General features: G+C 53.9%; 3 long non-coding RNA genes across 3 annotated transcripts; all 3 read right to left on the bottom strand.

The window, feature by feature from the left end:
- Positions 1–6,850: 6,850 nt before the first annotated feature.
- LOC309817793 lies at positions 6,851–7,723 on the bottom strand. Its single transcript, XR_014296255.1, has 2 exons — positions 7,644–7,723; positions 6,851–7,136 (listed from the first exon to the last, which is right to left on the bottom strand). It is a non-coding gene; the product is annotated as an uncharacterized lncRNA (long non-coding RNA).
- Positions 7,724–7,749: 26 nt separating this feature from the next.
- LOC309817792 lies at positions 7,750–10,550 on the bottom strand. Its single transcript, XR_014296254.1, has 3 exons — positions 10,457–10,550; positions 9,460–9,664; positions 7,750–7,817 (listed from the first exon to the last, which is right to left on the bottom strand). It is a non-coding gene; the product is annotated as an uncharacterized lncRNA (long non-coding RNA).
- A 20-nt stretch (positions 10,551–10,570) lies between these two features.
- Positions 10,571–11,443, bottom strand: LOC309817791. Its single transcript, XR_014296253.1, has 2 exons — positions 11,364–11,443; positions 10,571–10,856 (listed from the first exon to the last, which is right to left on the bottom strand). It is a non-coding gene; the product is annotated as an uncharacterized lncRNA (long non-coding RNA).
- Between the last annotated feature and the right edge of the window lie 3,082 nt (positions 11,444–14,525).

Below are 14,525 nucleotides of genomic sequence, written 5' to 3'. Positions count from 1 at the left end.
GGGGAGCGTACGTGTGAGGGCGCGGGTCAGTGTCAGCGTACGGGTTAGGATTAGGGGACGGGTGAGGGTCAGGCTTCGGGGAAGGGTTAGGGTTAGGGTTCGGGCTAGGGTTAGGATTAGGAGACGGGGACGGTTTAGGGTCCAGGTGAGGGTACGACAACGCTTTAGGGGGAGCGTACGTGTGAGGGCGCGGGTTAGTGTCAGCGTACAGGTTAGGATTAGGGGACGTGTGAGGGTCAGGCTTCGGGGAAGGGTTAGGGTTAGGGTTCGGGCTAGGGTTAGGGTTAGGGGACGGGGACGGTTTAGGGTCCAGGTGAGGGTACGACAACGCTTTAGGGGGAGCGTACGTGTGAGGGCGCGGGTCAGTGTCAGCGTACGGGTTAGGATTAGGGGACGGGTGAGGATCAGGCTTCGGGGAAGGGTTAGGGTTAGGGTTCGGGCTAGGGTTAGTGTTAGGGGACGGGGACGGTTTAGGGTCCAGGTGAGGGTAGCACAACGCTTTAGGGGGAGCGTACGTGTGAGGGCGCGGGTTAGTGTCAGCGTACGGGTTAGGATTAGGGGACGGGTGAGGGTCAGGCTTCGGGGAAGGGTTAGGGTTAGGGTTCGGGCTACGGTTAGGGTTAGGGGACGGGGACGGTTTAGAGTCCAGGTGAGGGTACGACAACGCTTTAGGGGGAGCGTACGTGTGAGGGCGCGGGTTAGTGTCAGCGTACGGGTTAGGATTAGGCGACGGGTGAGGGTCAGGCTTCGGGGAAGGGTTAGGGTTAGGGTTCGGGCTAGGGTTAGGGTTAGGGGACGGGGACGGTTTAGGGTCCAGGTGAGGGTACGACAACGCTTTAGGGGGAGCGTAGGTTTGAGGGCGCGGGTTAGTGTCAGCGTACGGGTTAGGATTAGGGAACGGGTGAGGGTCAGGCTTCGGGGAAGGGTTAGGGTTAGGGTTCGGGCTAGGGTTAGGGTTAGGGGACGGGGACGGTTTAGGGTCCAGGTGAGGGTACGACAACGCTTTAGGGGGAGCGTACGTGTGAGAGCGCAGTTTAGTGTCAGCGTACGGGTTAGGATTAGGGGATGGGTGAGGGTCAGGCTTCGGGGAAGTGTTAGGGTTAGGGTTCGGGCTAGGGTTAGGTTTAGGGGACGGGGACGGTTGAGGGTCCAGGTGAGGGTACGACAACGCTTTAGGGGGAGCGTACGTGTGAGGGCGCGGGTCAGTGTCAGCGTACGGGTTAGGATTAGGGGACGGGTGAGGGTCAGGCTTCGGGGAAGTGTTAGGGTTAGGGTTCGGGCTAGGGTTAGGGTTAGGGGACGGGGACGGTTTAGGGTCCAGGTGAGGGTACGACAACGCTTTAGGGGGAGCGTACGTGTGAGGGCGCGGGTCAGTGTCAGCGTACGGGTTAGGATTAGGGGACGAGTGAGGGTCAGGCTTCGGGGAAGGGTTAGGGTTAGGGTTCGGGCTAGGGTTAGGGTTAGGGGACGGGGACGGTTTAGGGTCCAGGTGAGGGTACGACAACGCTTTAGGGGGAGCGTACGTGTGAGGGCGCGGGTCAGTGTCAGCGTACGGGTTAGGATTAGGGGACGGGTGAGGGTCAGGCTTCGGGGAAGGGTTAGGGTTAGGGTTCGGGCTAGGGTTAGGGTTAGGGGTCGGGGACGGTTTAGGGTCCTGGTGAGGGTACGACAACGCTTTAGGGGGAGCGTACGTGTGAGGGCGCGGGTCAGTGTCAGCGTACGGGTTAGGATTAGGGGACGGGTGAGGGTGAGGCTTCGGGGAAGGGTTAGGGTTAGGGTTCGGGCTAGGGTTAGGGTTAGGGGACGGGGACTGTTTAGGGTCCAGGTTAGGGTACGACAACGCTTTAGGGGGAGCGTACGTGTGAGGGCGCGGGTCAGTGTCAGCGTACGGGTTAGGATTAGGGGACGGGTGAGGGTCAGGCTTCGGGGAAGGGTTAGGGTTAGGGTTCGGGCTAGGGTTAGGGTTAGGGGACGGGGACGGTTTAGGGTCCAGGTGAGGGTACGACAACGCTTTAGGGGGAGCGTACGTGTGAGGGCGCGGGTCAGTGTCAGCGTACGGGTTAGGATTAGGGGACGGGTGAGGGTCAGGCTTCGGGGAAGGGTTAGGGTTAGGGTTCGGGCTAGGGTTAGGGTTAGGGGACGGGGACGGTTTAGGGTCCAGGTGAGGGTACGACAACGCTTTAGGGGGAGCGTACGTGTGAGGCCGCCGGTCAGTGTCAGCGTACGGGTTAGGATTAGGGGACGGGTGAGGGTCAGGCTTCGGGGAAGGGTTAGGGTTAGGGTTCGGGCTAGGGTTAGGGTTAGGGGACGGGGACGGTTTAGGGTCCAGGTGAGGGTACGACAACGCTTTAGGGGGAGCGTACGTGTGAGCCCGCCGGTCAGTGTCAGCGTACGGGTTAGGATTAGGGGACGGGTGAGGGTCAGGCTTCGGGGAAGGGTTAGGGTTAGGGTTCGGGCTAGGGTTAGGGTTAGGGGACGGGGACGGTTTAGGGTCCAGGTGAGGGTACGACAACGCTTTAGGGGGAGCGTACGTGTGAGGGCGCGGGTCAGTGTCAGCGTACGGGTTAGGATTAGGGGACGGGTGAGGGTCAGGCTTCGGGGAAGAGTTAGGGTTAGGGTTCGGGCTAGGGTTAGGGTTAGGGTTAGGGGACGGGGACGGTTTAGGGTCCAGGTGAGGGTACGACAACGCTTTAGGGGGAGCGTACGTGTGAGGGCGCGGGTCAGTTTCAGCGTACGGGTTAGGATTAGGGGACGGGTGAGGGTCAGGCTTCGGGGAAGGGTTAGGGTTAGGGTTCGGGCTAGGGTTAGGGTTAGGGGACGGGGACGGTTTAGGGTCCAGGTGAGGGTACGACAACGCTTTAGGGGGAGCGTACGTGTGAGGGCGCGGGTCAGTGTCAGCGTACGGCTTAGGATTAGGGGACGGGTGAGGGTCAGGCTTCGGGGAAGGGTTAGGGTTAGGGTTCGGGCTAGGGTTAGGGTTAGGGGACGGGGACGGTTTAGGGTCCAGGTGAGGGTACGACAACGCTTTAGGGGGAGCGTACGTGTGAGGGCGCGGGTCAGTGTCAGCGTACGTGTTTGGATTAGGGGACGGGTGAGGGTCAGGCTTCGGGGAAGGGTTAGGGTTAGGGTTCGGGCTAGGGTTAGGGTTAGGGGACGGGGACGATTTAGGGTCCAGGTGAGGGTACGACAACGCTTTAGGGGGAGCGTACGTGTGAGGGCGCGGGTCAGTGTCAGCGTACGGGTTAGGATTAGGGGACGGGTGAGGGTCAGGCTTCGGGGAAGTGTTAGGGTTAGGGTTCGGGCTAGGGTTAGGGTTAGGGGACGGGGACGGTTTAGGGTCCAGGTGAGGGTACGACAACGCTTTAGGGGGAGCGTACGTGTGAGGGCTCGGGTTAGTGTCAGCGTACGGGTTAGGATTAGGGGACGGGTGAGGGTCAGGCTTCGGGGAAGGGTTAGGGTTAGGGTTCGGGCTAGGGTTAGGGTTAGGGGATGGGGACGGTTTGGGGTCCAGGTGAGGGTACGAGAACGCTTTAGGGGGAGAGTACGTGTGAGGGCGCGGGTTAGTGTCAGCGTAAGGGTTAGGATTAGGGGACGGGTGAGGGTCAGGCTTCGGGGAAGGGTTAGGGTTAGGGTACGGGCTAGGGTTAGGGTTAGGGGACGGGGACGGTTTAGGGTCCAGGTGAGGGTACGACAACGCTTTAGGGGGAGCGTACGTGTGAGGGCGCGGGTTAGTGTCCGCGTATGGGTTAGGATTAGGGGAAGGGTGAGGGTCAGGCTTCGGGGAAGGGTTAGGGTTAGGGTTCGGGTTAGGGTTAGGGTTAGGGGACGGGGACGGTTTAGGGTCCAGGTGATGGTACGACAACGCTTTGGGGGAGCGTACGTGTGAGGGCGCGGGTTAGTGTCAGCGTACGGGTTAGGATTAGGGGACGGGTGAGGGTCAGGCTTCGGGGAAGGGTTAGGGTTAGGTTTCGGGCTAGGGTTAGGGTTAGAGGACGGGGACGGTTTAGGGTCCAGGTGAGGGTACGACAACGCTTTAGGGGGAGCGTATGTGTGAGGGCGCGGGTTAGTGTCAGCGTACGGGTTAGGATTAGGGGACGGGTGAGGGTCAGGCTTCGGGGAAGGGTTAGGGTTAGGTTTTGGGCTAGGGTTAGGGTTAGGGGACGGGGACGGTTTAGGGTCCAGGTGAGGGTACGACAACGCTTTAGGGGGAGCGTACGTGTGAGGGCGCGGGTTAGTGTCAGCGTACGGGTTAGGATTAGGGGACGGGTGAGGGTCAGGCTTCGGGGAAGGGTTAGGGTTAGGGTACGGGCTAGGGTTAGGGTTAGGGGACGGGGACGGTTTAGGGTCCAGGTGAGGGTACGACAACGCTTTAGGGGGAGCGAGGTTTGAGGGCGCGGGTTAGTGTCAGCGTACGGGTTAGGATTAGGGGACGGGTGAGGGTCAGGCTTCGGGGAAGCTTTAGGGTTAGGGTTCGGGCTAGGTTTAGGGTTAGGGGACGGGGACGGTTTAGGGTCCAGGTGAGGGTACGACAACGCTTTAGGGGGAGCGTACGTGTGAGGGCGCGGGTCAGTGTCAGCGTACGGGTTAGGATTAGGAGACGGGTGAGGGTCAGGCTTCGGGGAAGGGTTAGGGTTAGGGTTCGGGCTAGGGTTAGGGTTAGTGGACGGGGACGGTTTAGGGTCCAGGTGAGGGTACGACAACGCTTTAGGGGGAGCGTATGTGTGAGGCCGCCGGTCAGTGTCAGCGTACGGGTTAGGATTAGGGGACGGGTGAGGGTCAGGCTTCGGGGAAGGGTTAGGGTTAGGGTTCGGGCTAGGGTTAGGGTTAGGGGACGGGGACGGTTTAGGGTCCAGGTGAGGGTACGACAACGCTTTAGGGGGAGCGTACGTGTGAGGCCGCCGGTCAGTGTCAGCGTACGGGTTAGGATTAGGGGACGTGTGAGGGTCAGGCTTCGGGGAAGGGTTAGGGTTAGGGTTCGGGCTAGGGTTAGGGTTAGGGGACGGGGACGGTTTAGGGTCCAGGTGAGGGTACGACAACGCTTTAGGGGGAGCGTACGTGTGAGGGCGCGGGTCAGTGTCAGCGTACGGGTTAGGATTAGGGGACGGGTGAGGGTCAGGCTTCGGGGAAGAGTTAGGGTTAGGGTTAGGGCTAGGGTTAGGGTTAGGGTTAGGGGACGGGGACGGTTTAGGGTCCAGGTGAGGGTACGACAACGCTTTAGGGGGAGCGTACGTGTGAGGGCGCGGGTCAGTGTCAGCGTACGGGTTAGGATTAGGGGACGGGTGAGGGTCAGGCTTCGGGGAAGGGTTAGGGTTAGGGTTCGGGCTAGGGTTAGGGTTAGGGGACGGGGACGGTTTAGGGTCCAGGTGAGGGTACGACAACGCTTTAGGGGGAGCGTACGTGTGAGGGCGTGGGTCAGTGTCAGCGTACGTGTTAGGATTAGGGGACGGGTGAGTGTCAGGCTTCGGGGAAGGGTTAGGGTTAGGGTTCGGGCTAGGGTTAGGCTTAGGGGACGGGGACGGTTTAGGGTCCAGGTGAGGGTACGACAACGCTTTAGGGGGAGCGTACGTGTGAGGGCGCGGGTCAGTGTCAGCGTACGGCTTAGGATTAGGGGACGGGTGAGGGTCAGGCTTCGGGGAAGGATTAGGGTTAGGGTTCGGGCTAGGGTTAGGGTTAGGGGACGGGGACGGTTTAGGGTCCAGGTGAGGGTACGACAACGCTTTAGGGGGAGCGTATGTGTGAGGGCGCGGGTCAGTGTCAGCGTACGTGTTTGGATTAGGGGACGGGTGAGGGTCAGGCTTCGGGGAAGGGTTAGGGTTAGGGTTCGGGCTAGGGTTAGGGTTAGGGGACGGGGACGGTTTAGGGTCCAGGTGAGGGTACGACAACGCTTTAGGGGGAGCGTACGTGTGAGGGCGCGGGTCAGTGTCAGCGTACGGGTTAGGATTAGGGGACGGGTGAGGGTCAGGCTTCGGGGAAGGGTTAGGGTTAGGGTTCGGGCTAGGGTTAGGGTTAGGGGACGGGGACGGTTTAGGGTCCAGGTGAGGGTACGACAACGCTTTAGGGGGAGCGTACGTGTGAGGGCGCGGGTCAGTGTCAGCGTACGGGTTAGGATTAGGGGACGGGTGAGGGTCAGGCTTCGGGGAAGGGTTAGGGTTAGGTTTTGGGCTAGGGTTAGGGTTAGGGGACGGGGACGGTTTAGGGTCCAGGTGAGGGTACGACAACGCTTTAGGTGGAGCGTACGTGTGAGGGCGTGGGTTAGTGTCAGCGTACGGGTTAGGATTAGGGGACGGGTGAGGGTCAGGCTTCGGGGAAGGGTTAGGGTTAGGGTACGGGCTAGGGTTAGGGTTAGGGGACGGGGACGGTTTAGGGTCCAGGTGAGGGTACGACAACGCTTTAGGGGGAGCGTACGTGAGAGGGCGCGGGTTAGTGTCAGCGTACGGGTTAGGATTAGGGGACGGGTGAGGGTCAGGCTTCGGGGAAGGTTTAGGGTTAGGGTTCGGGCTAGGGTTAGGGTTAGGGGACGGGGACGGTTTAGGGTCCAGGTGAGGGTACGACAACGCTTTAGGGGGAGCGTACGTGTGAGGGCGCGGGTCAGTGTCAGCGTACGGGTTAGGATTAGGGGACGGGTGAGGGTCAGGCTTCGGGGAAGTGTTAGGGTTAGGGTTCGGGCTAGGGTTAGGGTTAGGGGACGGGGACGGTTTGGGGTCCAGGTGAGGGTACGAGAACGCTTTAGGGGGAGAGTACGTGTGAGGGCGCGGGTTAGTGTCTGCCGGGGACCAGCCCCAGCTGGACAGGTTTCCCCCAAAGGGGAAGACGGAGTCGGCGTGGACAGAACACAAGACACCTCAGAGGATGCAAGGATCTGACAAATTTATTTTTCACGATTCCAAAGTATTTATACTATAAAATAATCTCATTTTCAATCTTAACAACCTCATTCCCATGCCAAAAAATCTCTTACACAAGCCATAAAACAAAAGTAATTTACATCAACAGATTACATCAGCAGGTTAAACAGGTTAAATAGTCTTCTTATCGCCTATAGTCTCTTTCATCCTCCGTGGCCAGGCACACCCCGGTCACAGTCCAGGTCAGGAATGCAGTCTGCGGTTTCTTCATTGTTCTTGTACCTGTATGTTCTATTCAATCAGCCAGTTATTCAAAGCACAAACTCAAACACATTATTCTTTTAGCAACTATAAATATTTACAGGCTGTTTTCTTCTTCCTTTATAATCAAAACTTACCTACCCTATCTAATTTGCTATATACCCACTGCAGCATAAAACCTCCCCGCCACCATACCCAAGTGTTTCCTAACATATCTCTAACTCCCCAGGAGGGCCAAAACCCATTCAATTTGTCTTCTAAAGTAAGCTTTAGCCACACAAATGCTCCTATTGTATTTCCCTGAACCCAACGCCCTGGCCTGGAAGTGGGGATTTCGGGTGTAGCCATTAAGGGAGCCGGAGTAATCACAATCTTTTTTGGTTTTACCCTAAGTTGGGGTCTTTCCCTAAACCCTCCATCGGAGCTGGAAATATTTCCCAACACTAATAGCAATCCCATAAAAATCACCTTAAGCAAAAGCAGGGGGGAGATAAGGGGAACCACACAGAGGAGAGCTTTGCTTCTCCATATTTGTACCTGACAGTACCAGCTTTGCTTGGCACTATGGGTCTCGTCCGTGCTGAGACTCAAAGGTACTTCCTATACGGCTCCCGGCATCTCCCCCTTTTTTATTTTTTAAAAAGGCAGTATGCAATTCCACTTTGGTTTTATATACACTCTGGAGGGCAGCTTGAATTAATCGGATGATGACTGGAAAAGAAATAAGGAGCAAAATTATAACCACTCCGGCAGCCCCATAATTTATTAAAATATGCATAAAGGAATTACCCTTAAAATAACTTTGTAAATTTTGTAAAAATTCTGCAGCAGCCTTAGCGCGATTCATATCATATTGAGAAGCTGCAATATCATGAATTTGTTTATGTAAATGTTCCAAATCAATTCCTAAATCACTAGAATTCCATATGTTTAAAATGTGCATTTGAATTTTTTCCCAGGAGTATTCAGAATGATTTACTTTTAAGGGAGTGACACATATCCAAGAATATTTTTTATGGCATGTTAAAGATAGGCGAATTTTTAAAGCAGTAAGTTCTTGACCAATATGTAAAACTGCTTCTTCAAGGGCATCAACTTTAGCTTCTAACTTTCTATCTATTGCTTCCTGAGTCGCTAAAGCCAAGGATATATTTTTTGATAAATCATTAGCATATTGTGCTGTTTGTACTTCTTTTACTAAAGTATATGTTGCAACAGTAAAAGAACTCAGTATTCCTATCAAGGCGGAAATTCCCAAAATCAAAGTAGCCACAAATCTTTTTGGCCGCATGAGCTCTCCGACCTGTCTTACAATTTCTGCCCCTATATCTGTATACCAAGATTCATTAAGCGCTACTGGCAGCATAATATAAGCTGGTCTTTTTAACACCATTATGGTTGACACATTCATTTCAGGAATAATACAAGTGGTCAGTATGCATTGCTGACAGGTAATATAAAACCTCATATTATACTGCATAATCTGCAACTTTTCACTATCATTAGAAAGCAATAAGGAATATGGAGATGACACACAGGTTTGAACATGGTACTCTTCCACATGGGTAGTAGCTCTAACTAACATTATTTTATGAGTGGTTAAGGGTAATCTCCATAACTGAGATTGATAATAGGTTTTATTTTCATGAACAAAAGTATAAATAGGAGCCACCCATCCATGACTATTCCATCTATTTACCTTCAATGGACGGGGAATATAGGAATCATTCCATGGGTATAACAAGCCTTTATCTAAATATGTTCTATAATCTCCCTCAGGAAAATTAATACTCCAATCTGAAATATAATATCTAGTTCCAGGAATGGTTATTTTATTCTCTTTATTATACATACAATATATCCATGAAGGATATCCAGTTTCAATATCTATCCAAACCCATTTATCTGTAGCTTTCCCTGCAGCCTCATCACAATCATCATATCTAGGAGGATGAACATCTTTAACTGGATATTTATTAACATAAACTTGATTTTGTCCCACAACTTTCCCTAACAATGACCATAGATATCTTGTGGTTTTATCTTTTCCTACTGGCTTTTTAGGGGAGTCTGTCAAAAATCCTGCATCAACTACTGACAAACATCCATTTTTTGTTCGACTATTTTCTATTGACCCTGAGCCAAGAAAAAAGCATATTGGAGGAAAATCAGTCTGGCCTGTAAATGAATAGTTAAAATTGATTACAAATTGTTTATAGCCCTGTATTCCTCGAATGCCATCGGTCAATTCAGGGAATGAGGAAGTTACTGGAATAATGGAATCTGTCCAAGTACATGCATGTAAAATAGGAGGATCTGGAAAGTAAGCCCAATACGTACCGTTGGCACTTACCTGAACTGAAAGCAAGCTAAGCATAGCCACAAAAAAATTAGCAGTCGTCAAAGGCAATCCTTGAGCATTCACAGCATTTTCGGCATTCAGGCAAAGCCTTTTAATTGCTCCCCAAGTTATTGGAGCCGCTTCAACGGTGGAGGCAGCGTACCTTCTCTTTCGTGAACGAGAAGGTAATGAAGGCTTTAAAATTGGATGTCCTAACCTTTTTAAAGGGAGAAATGAAGAACTTAAAGGTGCTGGTGGGGCGGTCGGTAGACGACCCAAAGGGCGCATATCCTGTAAATTAGGCCTATTTTTCTTAGTTTCTTGCATTAAAAAAGCACCATGGGGTTCATACTTCCTTCTTTCATAATCATATGCAGCAGCATCTAAATCATCCTGATCTGCAGGAGGCAATTCACCATCAAAAGGAGGGTTCTTTAACAAATTAGGCTTAGTATCAGTAGGTGACTCATTTTCCTCCTCTGAATCATTGTCATTAAGGTTACAATCTTTTAAAGCTGCAGCCAAAACCTTAGTATCTTTTGATGTTTTTGGGGAAAGTAACGGAGTACATTCATCCATTACTTCTGTAGGATATTTATATGGGTTCTTTTGACCTTCAGGCAAGGGGGCAATGCTCTCTCTTATGAGGTTCCATAAAGTAAAAGTATCTACTGGAACCTTCTCAGGTCCAAAATGACTGTAATATACTTGCAAAGTTTGCCCCACTTTTTGCCAGGTTTCTATATTAACTGTTCCCTCTTCTGGAAACCAAGGACATTGTTCCTGTACGAACTGAAAAAACTGAGTTAATTGCTTATTAGTTACCTTAATTCCTCTTCCATTTATCATATGTTTAACTATATCAATAAATAAGAGCCTCTCTTTGGACTCAGAGTGTCCCATCTTGACACCGCCTTACTCACCTTCCTAACCAGTATTCTTAACTGGGGGTCTGCAGCACCCTACGGTGAGACTCCTATCCGTCCGAGAAAACAAAAATAATACTTACCCCTTCAGGTCCCTGTTCGGGCGCCACTTGCCGGGGACCAGCCCCAGCTGGACAGGTTTCACCCAAAGGGGAAGACGGAGTCGGCGTGGACAGAACACAAGACACCTCAGAGGATGCAAGGATCTGACAAATTTATTTTTCACGATTCCAAAGTATTTATACTATAAAATAATCTCATTTTCAATCTTAACAACCTCATTCCCATGCCAAAAAATCTCTTACACAAGCCATAAAACAAAAGTAATTTACATCAACAGATTACATCAGCAGGTTAAACAGGTTAAATAGTCTTCTTATCGCCTATAGTCTCTTTCATCCTCCGTGGCCAGGCACACCCCGGTCACAGTCCAGGTCAGGAATGCAGTCTGCGGTTTCTTCATTGTTCTTGTACCTGTATGTTCTATTCAATCAGCCAGTTATTCAAAGCACAAACTCAAACACATTATTCTTTTAGCAACTATAAATATTTACAGGCTGTTTTCTTCTTCCTTTATAATCAAAACTTACCTACCCTATCTAATTTGCTATATACCCACTGCAGCATAAAACCTCCCCGCCACCATACCCAAGTGTTTCCTAACATATCTCTAACTCCCCAGGAGGGCCAAAACCCATTCAATTTGTCTTCTAAAGTAAGCTTTAGCCACACAAATGCTCCTATTGTATTTCCCTGAACCCAACGCCCTGGCCTGGAAGTGGGGATTTCGGGTGTAGCCATTAAGGGAGCCGGAGTAATCACAATCTTTTTTGGTTTTACCCTAAGTTGGGGTCTTTCCCTAAACCCTCCATCGGAGCTGGAAATATTTCCCAACACTAATAGCAATCCCATAAAAATCACCTTAAGCAAAAGCAGGGGGGAGATAAGGGGAACCACACAGAGGAGAGCTTTGCTTCTCCATATTTGTACCTGACAGTACCAGCTTTGCTTGGCACTATGGGTCTCGTCCGTGCTGAGACTCAAAGGTACTTCCTATACGGCTCCCGGCAAGTGTCAGCGTACGGGTTAGGATTAGGGGACGGGTGAGGGTCAGGCTTCGGGGAAGGGTTAGGGTTAGGGTTCGGGCTAGGGTTAGGGTTAGGGGACGGGGACGGTTTAGGGTCCAGGTGAGGGTACGACAACGCTTTAGGGGGAGCGTACGTGTGAGGGCGCGGGTTAGTGTCCGCGTATGGGTTAGGATTAGGGGATGGGTGAGGGTCAGGCTTCGGGGAAGGGTTAGGGTTAGGGTTCGGGCTAGGGTTAGGGTTAGGGGACGGGGACGGTTTAGGGTCCAGGTGATGGTACGACAACGCTTTGGGGGAGCGTACGTGTGAGGGCGCGGGTTAGTGTCAGCGTACGGGTTAGGATTAGGGGACGGGTGAGGGTCAGGCTTCGGGGAAGGGTTAGGGTTAGGGTTCGGGCTAGGGTTAGGGTTAGGGGACGGGGACGGTTTAGGGTCCAGGTGAGGGTACGACAACGCTTTAGGGGGAGCGTACGTGTGAGGGCGCGGGTTAATGTCAGCGTACGGGTTAGGATTAGGGGACGGGTGAGGGTCAGGCTACGGGGAAGGGTTAGGGTTAGGGTACGGGCTAGGGTTAGGGTTAGGGGACGGGGACGGTTTAGGGTCCAGGTGAGGGTACGACAACGCTTTAGGGGGAGCGAGGTTTGAGGGCGCGGGTTAGTGTCAGCGTACGGGTTAGGATTAGGGGACGGGTGAGGGTCAGGCTTCGGGAAAGGGTTAGGGTTAGGGTTCGGGCTAGGGTTAGGGTTAGGGGACGGGGACGGTTTAGGGTCCAGGTGAGGGTACGACAACGCTTTAGAGGGAGCGTAGGTTTGAGGGCGTGGGTTAGTGTCAGCGTACGGGTTAGGATTAGGAGACGGGTGAGGGTCAGGCTTCGGGGAAGGGTTAGGGTTAGGGTTCGGGCTAGGGTTAGGGTTAGGGGACGGGGACGGTTTAGGGTCCAGGTGAGGGTACGACAACGCTTTAGGGGGAGCATACATGTGAGGGCGCGGGTTAGTGTCAGCGTATGGGTTAGGATTAGGGGACGGGTGAGGGTCAGGCTTCAGGGAAGGGTTAGGGTTAGGGTTCGGGCTAGTGTTAGGGTTAGGGGACGGGGACGGTTTAGGGTCCAGGTGAGGGTACGACAACGCTTTAGGGGGAGCGTACGTGTGAGGTCGCGGGTTAGTGTCAGCGTACGGGTTAGGATTAGGCGACGGGTGAGGGTCAGGCTTCGGGGAAGGGTTAGGGTTAGGGTTCGGGCTAGGGTTAGGGTTAGGGGACGGGGACAGTTTAGGGTCCAGGTGAGGGTACGACAAAGCTTTAGGGGGAGCGTACCTGTGAGGGCGCGGGTTAGTGTCAGGGTACGGGTTAGGATTAGGGGACGGGTGAGGGTCAGGCTTCGGGGAAGGGTTAGGGTTAGGGTTCGGGGTAGGGTTAGGGTTAGGGGACGGGGACGGTTTAGGGTCCAGGTGAGGGTACGACAACGCTTTAGGGGTAGCGTACGTGTGAGGGCGCGGGTCAGTGTCAGCGTACGTGCTAGGATTAGGGGACGGGTGAGGGTCAGGCTTCGGGGAAGGGTTAGGGTTAGGGTTCGGGCTAGGGTTAAGGTTAGGGGACAGGGACGGTTTAGGGTCCAGTTGAGGGTACGACAACGCTTTAGGGGGAGCGTACGTGTGAGGGCGTGGGTCAGTGTCAGCGTACGGGTTAGGATTAGGGGACGGGTGAGGGTCAGGCTTCGGGGAAGGGTTAGGGTTAGGGTTCGGGCTAGGGTTAGGGTTAGGGGACGGGGACGATTTAGGGTCCAGGTGATGGAACGACAACGCTTTAGGGGGAGCGAACGTGTGAGGGCGCGGGTCAGTGACAGCGTACGTGTTTTGATTAGGGGACGGGTGAGGGTCAGGCTTCGGGGAAGGGTTAGGGTTAGGGTTCGGGCTAGGGTTAGGGTTAGGGGACGGGGACGGTTTAGGGTCCAGGTGAGGGTACGACAACGCTTTAGGGGGAGCGTACGTGTGAGGGCGCGGGTCAGTGTCAGCGTACGGGTTAGGATTAGGGGACGGGTGAGGGTCAGGCTTCGGGGAAGAGTTAGGGTTAGGGTTCGGGCTAGGGTTAGGGTTAGGGGACGGGGACGGTTTAGGGTCCAGGTGAGGGTACGACAACGCTTTAGGGGGAGCGTACGTGTGAGGGCGCGGGTCAGTGTCAGGGTACGGGTTAGGATTAGGGGACGGGTGAGGGTCAGGCTTCGGGGAAGGGTTAGGGTTAGGGTTCGGGCTAGGGTTAGGGTTAGGGGACGGGGACGGTTTAGGGTCCAGGTGAGGGTACGACAACGCTTTAGGGGGAGCGTACGTGTGAGGGTGCGTGTTAGTGTCAGCGTACGGGTTAGGATTAGGGGACGGGTGAGGGTCAGGCTTCAGGGAAGGGTTAGGGTTAGGGTTCGGGCTAGTGTTAGGGTTAGGGGACGGGGACGGTTTAGGGTCCAGGTGAGGGTACGACAACGCTTTAGGGGGAGCGTACGTGTGAGGGCGCGGGTTAGTGTCAGGGTACGGTTTAGGATTAGGGGACGGGTGAGGGTCATGCTTCGGGGAAGGGTTAGGGTTAGGGTTCGGGGTAGGGTTAGGGTTAGGGGACGGGGACGGTTTAGGGTCCAGGTGAGGGTACGACAATGCTTTAGGGGGAGCGTACGTGTGAGAGTGCGTGTTAGTGTCAGCGTACGGGTTAGGATTAGGGGACGGGTGAGGGTCAGGCTTCGGGGAAGGGTTAGGGTTAGGGTTCGGGCTAGGGTTAGGGTTAGGGGACGGGGACTGTTTAGGGTCCAGGTGAGGGTACGACAACGCTTTAGGGGGAGCGTACGTGTGAGGGCGCGGGTTAGTGTCAGCGTATGGGTTAGGATTAGGGGACGGGTGAGGGTCAGGCTTCGGGGAAGGGTTAGGGTTAGGGTTCGGGCTAGGGTTAGGGTTAGGGGTCGGGGACGGTTTAGGGTCCAGGTGAGGGTACGACAACGCTTTAGGGGGAGCGTACGTGTGAGGGCGCGGGTTAGTGTCAGCGTACGGGTTAGGATTAGGGGACGGGTGAGGGTCAGGATTCGGGGAAGGGTT

Source organism: Grampus griseus (assembly GCF_964374135.1).
Source record: "Grampus griseus genome assembly, contig: HAP1_SCAFFOLD_249, whole genome shotgun sequence".
Lineage (NCBI taxonomy): Eukaryota > Metazoa > Chordata > Mammalia > Artiodactyla > Delphinidae > Grampus > Grampus griseus.
Note: the sequence above shows the minus strand (reverse complement) of the source record. Positions and strands in the feature narration are given on the sequence as shown.